The 12,455-nt window shown below is 39.7% G+C and overlaps 1 protein-coding gene and 1 long non-coding RNA gene across 5 annotated transcripts in view; one reads left to right on the top strand and one right to left on the bottom strand.

Annotated features, from left to right (window-relative positions):
• The window catches only part of LOC131826547 (uncharacterized), a 35,282-nt gene extending 26,872 nt beyond the window's left edge, over positions 1–8,410 (top strand). The window contains exon 4 of one of the 2 annotated variants that reach the window (XR_009351643.1): positions 8,011–8,410. This is a non-coding gene — a long non-coding RNA (uncharacterized LOC131826547). Of the gene's footprint in view, positions 1–7,139; positions 7,510–8,010 lie in introns of those variants that run through there. The other variant, XR_009351642.1, reaches the window with a different exon arrangement.
• The window catches only part of ANKRD46 (ankyrin repeat domain 46), a 33,901-nt gene extending 25,200 nt beyond the window's left edge, over positions 1–8,701 (bottom strand). Inside the window, exon 1 of one of the 3 annotated variants that reach the window (XM_059165915.1) lies at positions 8,616–8,701. The gene's annotated coding sequence lies outside the window, so the exon portion shown is untranslated. Of the gene's footprint in view, positions 1–8,356; positions 8,381–8,409; positions 8,531–8,615 lie in introns of those variants that run through there. The other 2 variants (XM_059165916.1, XM_059165917.1) reach the window with 2 other exon arrangements.
• Positions 8,702–12,455: the final 3,754 nt, after the last annotated feature.

Raw genomic sequence — 12,455 nt, 5'->3', positions numbered from 1 at the left:
TTGTTGGATGAGTTCTTCTTAGCACTTAGCATCTTCTTCATTCCTTTCAGAATTTGTGCACTTAGCATCTTCTTCATTCCTTTCAGAATTTGTGCTGCAAGCTTCTTTTGGGAGAAAGTTTTGTTTGTTTTTTGTTCTCCATTCCTTCTCCCCTATGTTCACTCCTTCTGATAGCTGCCTCCACTTTGCCACCTGGGAATGTAGTCCAGAACCAGGTCTTATAGAATGTAAGTTAAGCTCTTGTCTCTCAGTGATAATGGGGCTATTACAGATTTAGTCACTGAGCCAAAGCCCAGTTCAGTTCCTGGCTGTGAGACTGACATGTCCTTCTGCCCTGCTAGGTCCAGCTTCTTTAAGCCATCTGATTACAACAGCACTCAAGAACAGTTTTATTTGGACTCCTTTCCTGCTTAGGGAATTTCTACCCAAAGCCTTGACTTTAAGCCATAATCTTATTCCACTCCTGTCCTGTGTGGAATAAGCACTTGTAATCCTCATCACCCAGCAGGAGCCAAATATTTGCCCACCACTGCCCACTTCCAGAACAGCTGCAGCTCCACTTATCAAACTGTGCTTCTATTCCATAGAGATGTTTAATTCATGTCCTGTTCTCACTACACTTTTCTGGTTCCTTCTTTTTATATATGATTAATTACTGCCATGTACTGAAATGTGAACTTAATGTACCATTTTGATCTAAACCAACTATATGTGTTTTTCTATCCTCAGAAGGCTACTGTCACTGTAGTGGACACACTGGCTGCCAACCTAGTATCTATTCCTACGTTTTTCTGCACCAGAGTACCCAACAGTACAACTCTTCACTGCTCACATGCCTTAAAGGGGTCAGACCTGATTATATTAAGCCATTTAATATTTATATTCCCCTAGCTGTAGTAGTTTATTGAGAGATAAACATGTGACCAGTCCAATAAGTCTCTGCTTGGAATGCTGGAGTGATACATTCTCTTTTTTTCCTAAAAATACGGTGTGTGTAAATAATACCAAAAAATTGTTTGTCATTTTGACATATATTTTATACACATGTGCACACATACACACACATATGCATGTGTGCACACACATATAGGAAGCACACAGAGAGAAAAATGGAGTCAAGCCTCGATTAAACCTCATCTGAAGCACATATTAACTGTGGAATTTTGAAATACAGGCATCAGTGAAGTTCCATTTTTTTATTAAGCCAGTTTAAGTTAGGTTTTCTGTTACTTAGAGCCAAATATTTAACACAGAACCTAGAGTGATCATTACTACTTAGTATCTAACCTACTGTTACATGCACCTATAACTGCTTTCTAAGAAATACTGTAAAGAAATACAGTAAAAATACTGTTTTTGTTACATGTTTCATTAAAAGACAAAGGTCAAAGGAAGGGTGGGGTGTAAAGATATCTATCGCTTCAAGAATGAGATGAATTAAGGCCTAAGAAATCCCACACTTAAGTGGAACAAATAGCACAAGGAACTGGATGCTGAGAGCTGTGGTAAATTCTAGGAACTGACCACGGAGATAACCCAGAGAACAAGTTGAAAAGATACCTTGAATAAACAAGTGAGATAAAAATAAGCTCACTGTGGGAAAACCCTTTTTTTAGGAAATACCAGTTTTTGTTTTCAAGAAAAAATAAATATAATAGTCAACAGGCAAAATACAGTCAAAAGATGGGGAAGGGTGAGATAAAGATTTAAATGAAAGAAGCAGTGCCAGTTGGGAAGTGGGGAAAAAAATGACTGACTTGACTTTAGGGCTAAAAATGCCACCAAAGTTACAAATGTCTAAATTCTTCCAACAACGTCACACTCAGGACATTTTATTTTAAAGGTAAACTTAGGATGGAGCGTCTGGGTCACTCAATCAGATAAGCATCTGACTCTTGATCTTAAGGCTCTGAATTCAAGCCCCACATTGGTCTCCACAATGTGTATGAAGCCTACTTTAAAAAAAAAAAAATTAAACTTAGGTTAAAGGAAAAAAAGACAATGTAATTAGTAAGAGAAAATACATAGGTTATTTGGCTAATTTTAATACATTTGTTTTAGAAAGTAATACAACGAAGTATCTAGTCTCATAAAGACCCAATGTGGAAAAGGTAGCTAAGTAAACTATGTTCTTGCAGTTCTGACTGACTTGGTACCATTCCTAAATAATATCATGCACATGTCTTTTAAGTGATTATAGTCAGAAATTTGTGGAAAGTACTTTTTAGTGCTTAGCAACATATTTATGGATATGTCTCCGCAGGTAAGGGAAACAAAACCAAAAATAAACTATTGGGGTTACACCAAATAAGCTTTTTCACAAGAAACCATCAAAAAAACAAAAGGCAACCTACTGAATGGGAGAGGAGATCTGCAATGGTATATCCAATAAAGGGTTAATATCTAGAATATATAGAGAAGTTACAGAACTCAACACGAAATAAACATCTGATTAAAAAATAGGCAAAGTAGGTGAAAGAGATTAAGAGGCAAAAACTTCCAGGGGGAAAATAAGTCTACTTACTGGATAGCTTATCAAATACATACAAATATCACTATTTTTTTTGTAAATATGTGTTTATGGTGACATGAAAGAGCTAGAGGCAACAAATTGTCCACTTTTTAATCAAATGGGTATATTTCTACTATTTACTGGACATGTTTTGGTCTTAGAATTGTTTTGTTTCTTTAATAATTACTGGCCATAAAGATAATAAATATTTAAGGTTTCTAAACACTGCCTTGGAGGAATTGCTAACAGTCTTAGTGATCGAAGAGAAGCTTCAGAAAAACTTAGCTATAAAATAAGAACAAGTTCACAATTCTGGGTATGTAACCAAAGGAAATAAAATCACTCTCTCAAAGAGATACCCGCATGTTCATTGCAGCAATATTCACAATAGCCAAAATTTATAAATAACCTAAGTGTCAGTCAACAGCTAAATAATGCAGAAGATGAAGATGTGGGGTGTGTGTGTATACAGATACACACACACACACACACACACACACATATATATATATAATAGAAGACTATTCAGATATAAAAAAGGAGGAAATCCTGCTATTTACAATACCATACTTAAACAAGGAGCACATTATGCTAAGTGAAATATGCCAGACACAGAAAAATAAATACTGTATGATCTTATTTATATGTGGAACTTCAAAAAGCCTAACTCATAGAACCAGAAAATAGAATGGTGGTTATTTGGGACTGAAGGGTGGAGGAAAAGATAGTGGTCAAAATGCATAAACTTTCAGTTAGAAGATGACTAAGCTCTGAAGTTCTAATGTACAGTATAGTGATTATAGTAATACTGTATTATATACTTGAAATTTGCTGAGTAGATCTTCGGTGTTTAAACACACATACAAAAAGCTAACTATGTGAGATAATGGATATGCTAATTGACCTGATTGTGGTAAATATTTCATAGTGTAAAAGAATACTAAATCATCACGTTGTACCCCTTAAAAAATTACGTTGTGCAACCTAAATATATACAATTTTATTTGTCACTAATACCTCAGTAAAGCTGGAAGAAAAAGGACAAGCATCCTTTTAATCTGGAAATTAGCTGTTCCTTTGCCACTGATTTTTTTTTAAAGATTTAATTAATTAATTAATTAAATTTATTTATTTGACAGACAGAGATCACAAGGAGGCAGAGAGGCAGACAGAGAGAGAGGAGGAAGCAGGCTCCCCGCTGAGCAGACAGCCTGATGTGGGACTCCATCCCAGGACCCTGGGATCATGACCCAAGCCAAAGGCTCTAACCCACTAAGTCACCCAGATGCCCCTGATTTTATTTTTATATATAAAGTTTAAGTTAAGCTGATCATTCTTATGTCTACTAACTGGTTCATAAAAAAGGGACTTTATTACAAAGACTTAACTATAAACATAAGTTTTAATAGCAAAAATTATTTTAAATAGGTAAATCCTTTGTCCACACTACAACAGAGTGCTTTATGGAATGCCTACACACAATCCAATTCTCTAATTATTTTCCTTGTAAGAAATCTAGAAAAAGTCTTTAGTAAAATGGTATTAAGCAAATTTGGCATGACAATTCAATAGTATAGTGACAATCTCAAAAGTTTTTTCATTTTTAAAAGGATGAATAACAAAACAAAATCAACATGGATCAATGAAAAATTTTGCACCAGAAGAGATTCATCAGCTTTACATGAAGAAAACCATACCACTGAAAATTACTTAAAATAATAAACTGAAAAAATCCAGGGTAAAAAATGTGCTTTAGGAATATGCAAAAAACCAAGAACTCAGGGTGAGAGGAAAAATACTAGAAGGAGATTGGGATAAAATAAAACTCTAAGTTAAATAAAAACATAAAAAAAAAAGTAAATCCAAATTGTGAGCAGTAAGAAACAGAACAAATATTGCAGAAAATCAAATCGGGGACAGAAAGGCCTCTTTAAGAAGTGATGGAAAAGAAAAGAAAAAACTTAAAGATTTGTGACATGATTAACATAACTAGAAACCAGAGCCAACCCATGAAAAATTCCCACAGGAAAAATGAAAATGAAAACATGAAAAATGAAACATGATAAATGAAACATGAAAACATGAAAAATGAAAAAACAAAACAAAAGGCACAAACTTAAGAAAATACTTGCCTCAGCTGAAAAAATAGACTGAAGGACCTGCATCTTGCAGATAAGATTGATTGATTAAAAAAATCAGTGGTCATAACACTGAACTTTGAAATATTTTGATCACTCTAAATCTTTACAATGTAACAAATGGCTGTAGCTACTATGGAAACAGTATACAACAAGATCAGGGAAAGAGCTTACACCCACAGCTAAGATGATGTAAATATACCATATGCTGGGTAACCTACTGATTACTTTGTATTTGTATGTGGGCATTAACTTACTCAGAGCAAACACAAGAACCTAAATTCATGTCTTCAAATAAAAACCACAGTCTGGTTTTGTTTTGTTTTACATTTACTCCCTTTTTAAAACCATGCTGTCTTATATTATTATTTATTTGCAAAGAAGTATTCGTCTTCACACTTTGTAAGTAACAAGACAAGCGTTGCTTTGTTACTTATAAATTAATTCTTAAAACAGAAATGATGTATATCGGCACGGTCAGTTCTTACTACTACTGAGATAGCACACTTCAAAATAAATCCTAGTTCTCAATTTCTGGATCCATGTATTTTTGTTTTTAAATACACAGCTGTAACAGTTGTAAGTTAGTTTTTTAACCTAAGGTAAGAACAAAGTGGTAAAAGAACGCATGTCACTGAAGCACTTTCATGAGTCCTGAAATGTGTTATATCAAAAGGACAAGCTTCCTGGTGTATTGGTTTTGAAGGTTAATAATACATTACTATTATCGGTAGTAGTAGCATAGTTATTTACTTCCAACAGTTATTGATAAAATAATCCAAGTCTAGCTGCTAAGTGGGTGAAGCTGGAAATAAAATTAGTCACTATGAAAATGACTTCAGTGCTTTCAAATAATTTATGTATGAAAAATTTACAACTAACTTTTCCTAAAGAGTTGTCTATAGCTCCAATTCCTCTCCTATTCTCTCTGTAAAACCAGGTTTTAGCCCAGGTTTTCTCCCCCCCAATTCTCCTGAAAGTACTCCTGCGCAGTCACCAAAGACCTTCACATTGCTAAATCCAATGGCCATTTCACAGTCCTCATCTTACATGACTTGTCAACTGAGGAGGAGACACAGATGATCACTTTCTCCTTCCTGAAACACTCTCTTCACTTGGTTTCCAGCACTCCATATTCCTACCTTTAAAGGGCTTTTTTTCCTTCTCAGTCTTTGAGGTTCTTAATCTCTCCAACCACTGTATGTGGAAAGCCCAGAGCTCAATCCTCTGTTCTTTAGACCAGATTTCATACAATCTCATGGTTTTAAATACTATCTACTTGTTAATGACTCCCAAATTTCTATTTCAGGTTGCAATCTTTCCCATCAACTCCAGCCTCATATAACTCCATGTGAACAGGCATCTCAAACCTAACACATATAAAACTAACTCTTAATTCCCACTTCACCCACCTCCCCTTAACTCTCCACCCTTAAATCTTCCCCATCTCTATAAACAGCAAATCCATCCTTCCAACAGCTGGAAAGGCCTTAGAATTAGGCTTCATTCTTTTACCCCTATACTCCACATCCAATACATCAGGAAATCCTGGCAGCTACCAAATGGTCTAAGCTCCCATCACCTTTCTTTTTCTTTTCTTTTTTTTTTTTTTTTAAGATTTTATTTATTTATTTGACAGAGATCACAAGTAGGCAGGGACTCCCATCACCTTTCACTTGGATTCCTAAAACGCTTCCTAACCAGTCTCCCCTCTTTCATCCTTGTCCCCACAGCCGATCTGAATAAAGCAGCCAGAGCAACTCTTTAAAAACGTTAAGTCAGATCCCCCAATTCCTCTGCTCAAAATCTTCCACCCACTCCCCTCTTCACTCAGAACCAGTCAGCTCTCAGACCTTCTGCCCTCCCTTAATCTGCTGAAACCTGCTGGCCTCCTTGCGGGTCCTCCAGTAGGACTGGCAGTTTCTGGCCTTCTGCACCTACCCGGTATACTATTATTCCCCCAGATAGCCCCATGGCTGGCCCTCACCCTCTCCAGTTTTGTTCAAGAATCTTCTCCATGACGCTGTTCCTTATTTAAAAAATGCATCTGTTTCTTCTCTGGTTCTTCTTATCTCCCTTAGCTGCTTTATTTTTCTTCTTAGCAACAGTTACCATCTGACTGGATATACTTAAATTTTTCAATTATTTTGTTTATTGTACCCATTCTCACATTCCTCCAGTGGAAAGTTAGCTCCATGAACACAAAGATATTTTTCCCCACTCCTCTTCCCCAGTGAGTAGAACAGTGCCTGGCCATGGAAGGCACTCAATATACCTTTGCTATAAGAATGTTGAGTATATAAACTCCTATATCCTGTTAAGGCTAAGAGATTTGGGAGATTCTAGTGTCCAACCTCTTTCCTCTTGGGAAGCAAGGACTTCCCTTCTGATGTTCACAGGAACCCTGGAGACTCTTTATCCTTCACAGTAAGTAACTCAATTTGCTCTGAACAACATGCCTAAAATCTCTTCATTCCTTTTTATTTCAGTCTCTCTCCAGTGCCTTTCCTACATCCAGTAAGATGTTAACGGTCAACGAAAACCCGTTCATTTCCCTTCAGCACCACTGTCCTAATATATTGCAAAGACAAAGTAATGAAGAATAGTAACGAAGCGCACACACACAACCAAAGAAACCCAACTCTATTTCAAATCAAACTGCATTGGTGGTGGTGAGGGCCCAAGGCCAAGCCTGACTTACTATCCACTATAATCTGTAATGAGCAAAGACTTTTCTCATGAAACTCCTTCAAAACTAAAGAGAAGTTCGTAGAAGGCTCTTGAGCATAGCCAGGAAAATTACGGCTGGGAGAAATCGGCCCAGGCGACAAACCAAAGCATACACACACACACACACACACACACACACACACCAGGCGACAAACCAAAGCATAAGCATAAGCATGCATACACACACACACACACACACACACTAAAACACGGGTGGACCGGTAACAGAAGCAAGAACACTGCAGTGAGGCGGATGAGGCTCAGACCCCAGCCCACCCCCTGCTAGCTGTCTGACCTTCAACAAGTGAACGCAGACTCTCCGTGCTCGGTTTCCTTATCTGGAAAACGGAAAGGGTACCTACCTCCCAGGGTGGCTACAAGAATTAAACAGAAGTATTCAAACACTCGGCGTCCTGTCTGACACACAGCAAGCACTGCAAATAGTTATCCCTATGATTCCTGTACCACGGACATTGCAGCTGTTTAAACTAGGAGCTCCTTGGTATCACCGTTATTTTATTTTATTTTCTTAAGAGTGAGACGTGTCACTATTCAGCGGTATATATGTATTTTTTTACCTAATTATATTCAGTAGCCAATTTTAAAGAATAAACGCATCTTCTCCCCCAGGCAGGGCGCTGCACTGGAAAACCCGGCCGGTAAGCCGCCCGCTTCCTCGCACTGCACGTTAAGAGGCAAACGGCTCTTTAAACACGGGGCCAGGTGCCACTCGAGACGGTTCGGTCTCACCGCAACAGCTGTTCACACCTAGGCTGCGGGCTCCCTGCGATCCGCCGCGAACCGCCGCGCCCCCGCCGCGAAAGCACACGCTCGCTCCGGGCGCCACAGCGAGGCGCCGGCGGAGGGCTGCGACTCGGTCCTCCCGATTAACCGTGAGCGCGCTCCGCCCCGGGCCCGCCCGCCGGGGCCCGCAAACCCGCGCTGGCCCTCTCCTGCGGACGACCACAACCTTTACCCGCGAAACAAGAACCCTCGCTGGCCTTTTCGTTGCCCTCACGAGCGACACACCCTTGGGGGGAAGCCACGGCGGACCCGCGACGCCGGGTCGGGCTCCCTCCGGCCGCCGAGTAGGTGCGGGGGACCCCCGGCGGCCTCGCTCTCCACCCCTCGCTCCTCGGTCAAGCCTCGACCGGGCCTCTCAAGTGCGTCAGGGCCGGCAGGGGAGATGTCAGCGGTTCAGTCCTGGGGCCGCCCACAAGCCCCGACCCAGGTACCTTTGACACACGGCCGAGCTGAGGAGGGAGCGCCGGCTGCAGCAGGCTGAGGAAAGGAGAGGGGCGGGCCATAGAGACAGGCGGAGCCCCACCTCCGGGCTAGAGCGGTCTTACGCAGCGTCGGGCCGCACGCCCCCTGGAGGCGGGAGGCCCGAGAGGCTGCTCCGCTTGCCCAGAACTGGAAACGCGGAATGAGCCTGCTCTGAATTAGGGAAAAGACAGAACCTGGCGCAGGGAGAAGAGAATGACAGGCCAGGAAGAGGTTTTTCGGACTCGAGTCCAGGAGCATTTTGCACTATCCTATTCTAAATAGACATTCCACCCCCTCAGCTAAATGAAGGCTTCTAAGCAAGGACCATTTTTATTAAAAGCCGTAGGTATCAATTAATAGTCACCGGCCTCCTGGTAAAGTTAATATAGAAGCCAAATGGACAAACTCATAATAGTAACAGCTTTAATTCTAAAATATGATGCAAAGTTGTTTTTGTTTTTGTTTTTTTAACAATGGTTGGATATTTACATCCCATTTTTTAGGATCCCTGAACTAAACGCAACGTGTATACAGCCAAAACTCGCTAAAAATGTAGTGGGTAGTGGGGTGGTAGAAGTTAATTTACTGGAAACATAAAATTATATATATAATATAAAAATATAAATATATACAAATATATATTTATATTAGGTATACATATAATTAGGTAAATAAATACATATATGTATGTTTATATATAAATATATTTGTATACATATATATATATATATATATATATATATATATATATGTTTTAGTTTACCAGCTCTGTTCCGACAGACTTCCTCTGCACAGTGATTACCCCTTCTCCAAATTCTAGCACCTCTCGCCTGACCAGGTCACCCTCTGGGATGTCTCAGATCCATTCACTCAAGCATTATTATTCAGTCTAACAGTTTGTTCTTGGTAAAGTCATGTAAATGTTTAAGATAACTGTCAAATTCAAGAGACTCTCTCTCAAATTTCGTTCACATAAGAATTATGATTTCAAGGCATTTCACATTTTCTGGTAAAGTGACTAATCATAAGTACTCTCTGAATGGGTGACTTTTATTAACCAAAATGTCATGGATATCTCCCTTGTGGTTTGGGTTGACTTTATAATCTCTTCATTGATGCCGGTAAATTGTGTCAAATCTGCAGAGAATCTAAACCTTTCCCAGTGTGTTGATGGGATGCACTTCTCTCCATTAATTGGCTTACTAAACAATCTGAGAACCTATTTATTACTTCTATTCAAACATATTTCTTCCCCTTTGTGAATTGCTCTTTTTGTTTGATTTGAAAAAATGCAGGCACCCCACAGTTTTTTTCTCTGATGAGATTAAAGGAGTGAGATGCACACTACACATACTCTGTGATTCCTCCATGTCACCACACCTGGGGACGTCAGCAAATTGGTCATTAGGAGTATTCATAGAAGCCATTTCTATGCTTCAACAATAACTTAATGCTGCATGTGATCATGAACCACATGAATGTATCTCATTAAATGCAAACCAGAGTATTCCCAACTGCATTTCTACTTAGCAAGAGCACCAAAATATCTATATTCACTCCAGTGCTACTCAACTGGCGAAGAGGCCTTGGGAAATCTGAGTAGAAAGAGACAGCAGCCTTTATTGTAGCTAAAATATATTAATTTTACAAGCTTTACAGAAACATTTGGCCTGTGAACGTACTTCAGGGTCTTGGAAGGGAACTGTACAAAGAAGGGGTGGGCTGTATTAGTTCCCTATTGTCCCTGTAACAAATTACCACAGGCTTAATGACCTAAAACAACACTCAATCATCCTCTTACAGTTTAGGAGGTAAAAAGTACAAAATCAGTTTCACTGGGCTAACATCAAAATGTAGGCAAGACTGCCTTCTTCTGGAGGCTCTAGAGAAAACCCATTTGCTTCCCTTCTCCAGCTTCCTGAGGCTGTGCATATTCTGTGGCCTGTGGCTCCTTCGTCCATCCAGCCATCTAGCATCATTTCTCCTTCTGACCTTTGCTTCTACTCTTATGTCTTCTCTAACTTTGATCCTCCTGTCTCATTATAAGGACACTTGAATAACATCGGCCATTCTTTATAAATCCAGAATCTCTCCATCTCAGGGTCTTTAACTTAATCACATCTGTAAAGTCCTTTTTACCATGCAAGGTAACATAGTCATAAGTTCTGGGAATTAGGACATGGACATCTTTGAGGGGATGTTATTCAGCCCACTACAGGGCCCTGAAGCTCCAATTCTTTTCCTTTCAGGTAAATCTGCCTCTTCTTCCTCAATATCAAAGTCTGTTTGATCCCGAGCTCTGATTGTGAGACTTCCACTGGGGAGGAATACCTGTGATTACAACTGGGATAAGTGTTATGAAGGAAGAGAAGAGATGCTATATAAAGGCAAATAATATGGGACCTAATTTAGGTGGTAAGGCAGCAATACCTTTGAAGAAGCGATATTGCACCTGAGACACAAAGGATGAGGAAGAGTTATTTACGCAATGAACAAGGACAATGTTCCAGATGAGGGGATAGTATGTATGGCCTGGGAATGGAGGTGTCAGAAGGTCAGTGTGGGGGCGCCCGGCTGCCTCAGTCAGTAGAACATGTGACTCTTGATCTCAAGGTCCTGAGTTCAAGGCCCACGTTGGGCATGGAGCCTAGTTAAAACAAAGGAGGAGGAGGAAAAGGAGAAAGAAAAGGAGGAAGAGGAGGAGAAAGAAGAAAGAAGAAGGTGAGCATGGCCCATTTGTGTCCCTACCATTGAACCTTAGCACTACCACAACGAATGGCACATAGTAGGTGCTCAAGAATATTAGCTTAGTAGTTCTCAGCCCTTGTAGCACATTATAGTCACCACAGGAGCCTAAAAATACCAACAACTACGTCCTAGTCAAAACCAAGGCAGAATTATTTTGAAGTACGGTCCCGGCATCTACATTTTTAAAAGCTGCTCAGGAAATCCCAATATGCAGCCAATGTGCAGGGCTGAGAATTGCTGTGTCAGATACAACTGAGCGAGTGAATGAGTGAATGGATGACAGAAAAGATTTGCTTGGGGTAGGATTTTCTTTTAGGTCATTTTTTCTGGATAGGGAAAAAAGGGTTAGACTGATTATATATTACTATCCAGTCTTAGGAAATGCAGAAAGGATTTTCCCAAACATAATTGAACAGTTATCAGAAGGGACTCAGAGTGATCTAGCAACCATCCCAGTGTAACCAATTGTTACACTGTAGAAAAGAGATATGTTGGAATGGGAAAGTGCTTTAAAAACTCATCATAGTGAGGTGCCTGGTTGCTTAAGTGTCTCACTCTTGTTTTGGCTCAGGTCATGATTTCATGGTTAAGATTGAGCCCTGTGTTGAGCTCCTTGCTGGGTGTGAAGCCTGCTTAAGATTCTCTCTTTCCCTCTCCCTCCCTAAAACAACAAAACAAAACAAAACAACACCATACCTCAAAGGAAGAGGGATTTCTACTTGTTTTTGAGCTTTACTCCTGTTCCAGGTTGGTTTTTGTAGTACTAATAAGTGACCGTCAGAGGGAGACATGTTCCTGAAAATGTTGCTTCCATGGGCGTCCCATCTCTCATTCCTGGCTAGGGAGAATCAGGTGTTTTTAACAACACTAGGGATTCTGAAGGCTTAACCATCGAATAAATAAATTGCATATATTTATCTACACAAGAATTAGATTTATTTCGGTTCCCCAAGAGTTTAAACATTTAAACCACCAGGAAAAAAATGAAGTTTGCATGTGTGCCAAGCATTATTATATCTGCAACACTGGGAAAAAATTGGGAGCCTCAGGGGATAATCTGT

Source organism: Mustela lutreola, chromosome 3 (assembly GCF_030435805.1).
Source record: "Mustela lutreola isolate mMusLut2 chromosome 3, mMusLut2.pri, whole genome shotgun sequence".
Lineage (NCBI taxonomy): Eukaryota > Metazoa > Chordata > Mammalia > Carnivora > Mustelidae > Mustela > Mustela lutreola.
Note: the sequence above shows the minus strand (reverse complement) of the source record. Positions and strands in the feature narration are given on the sequence as shown.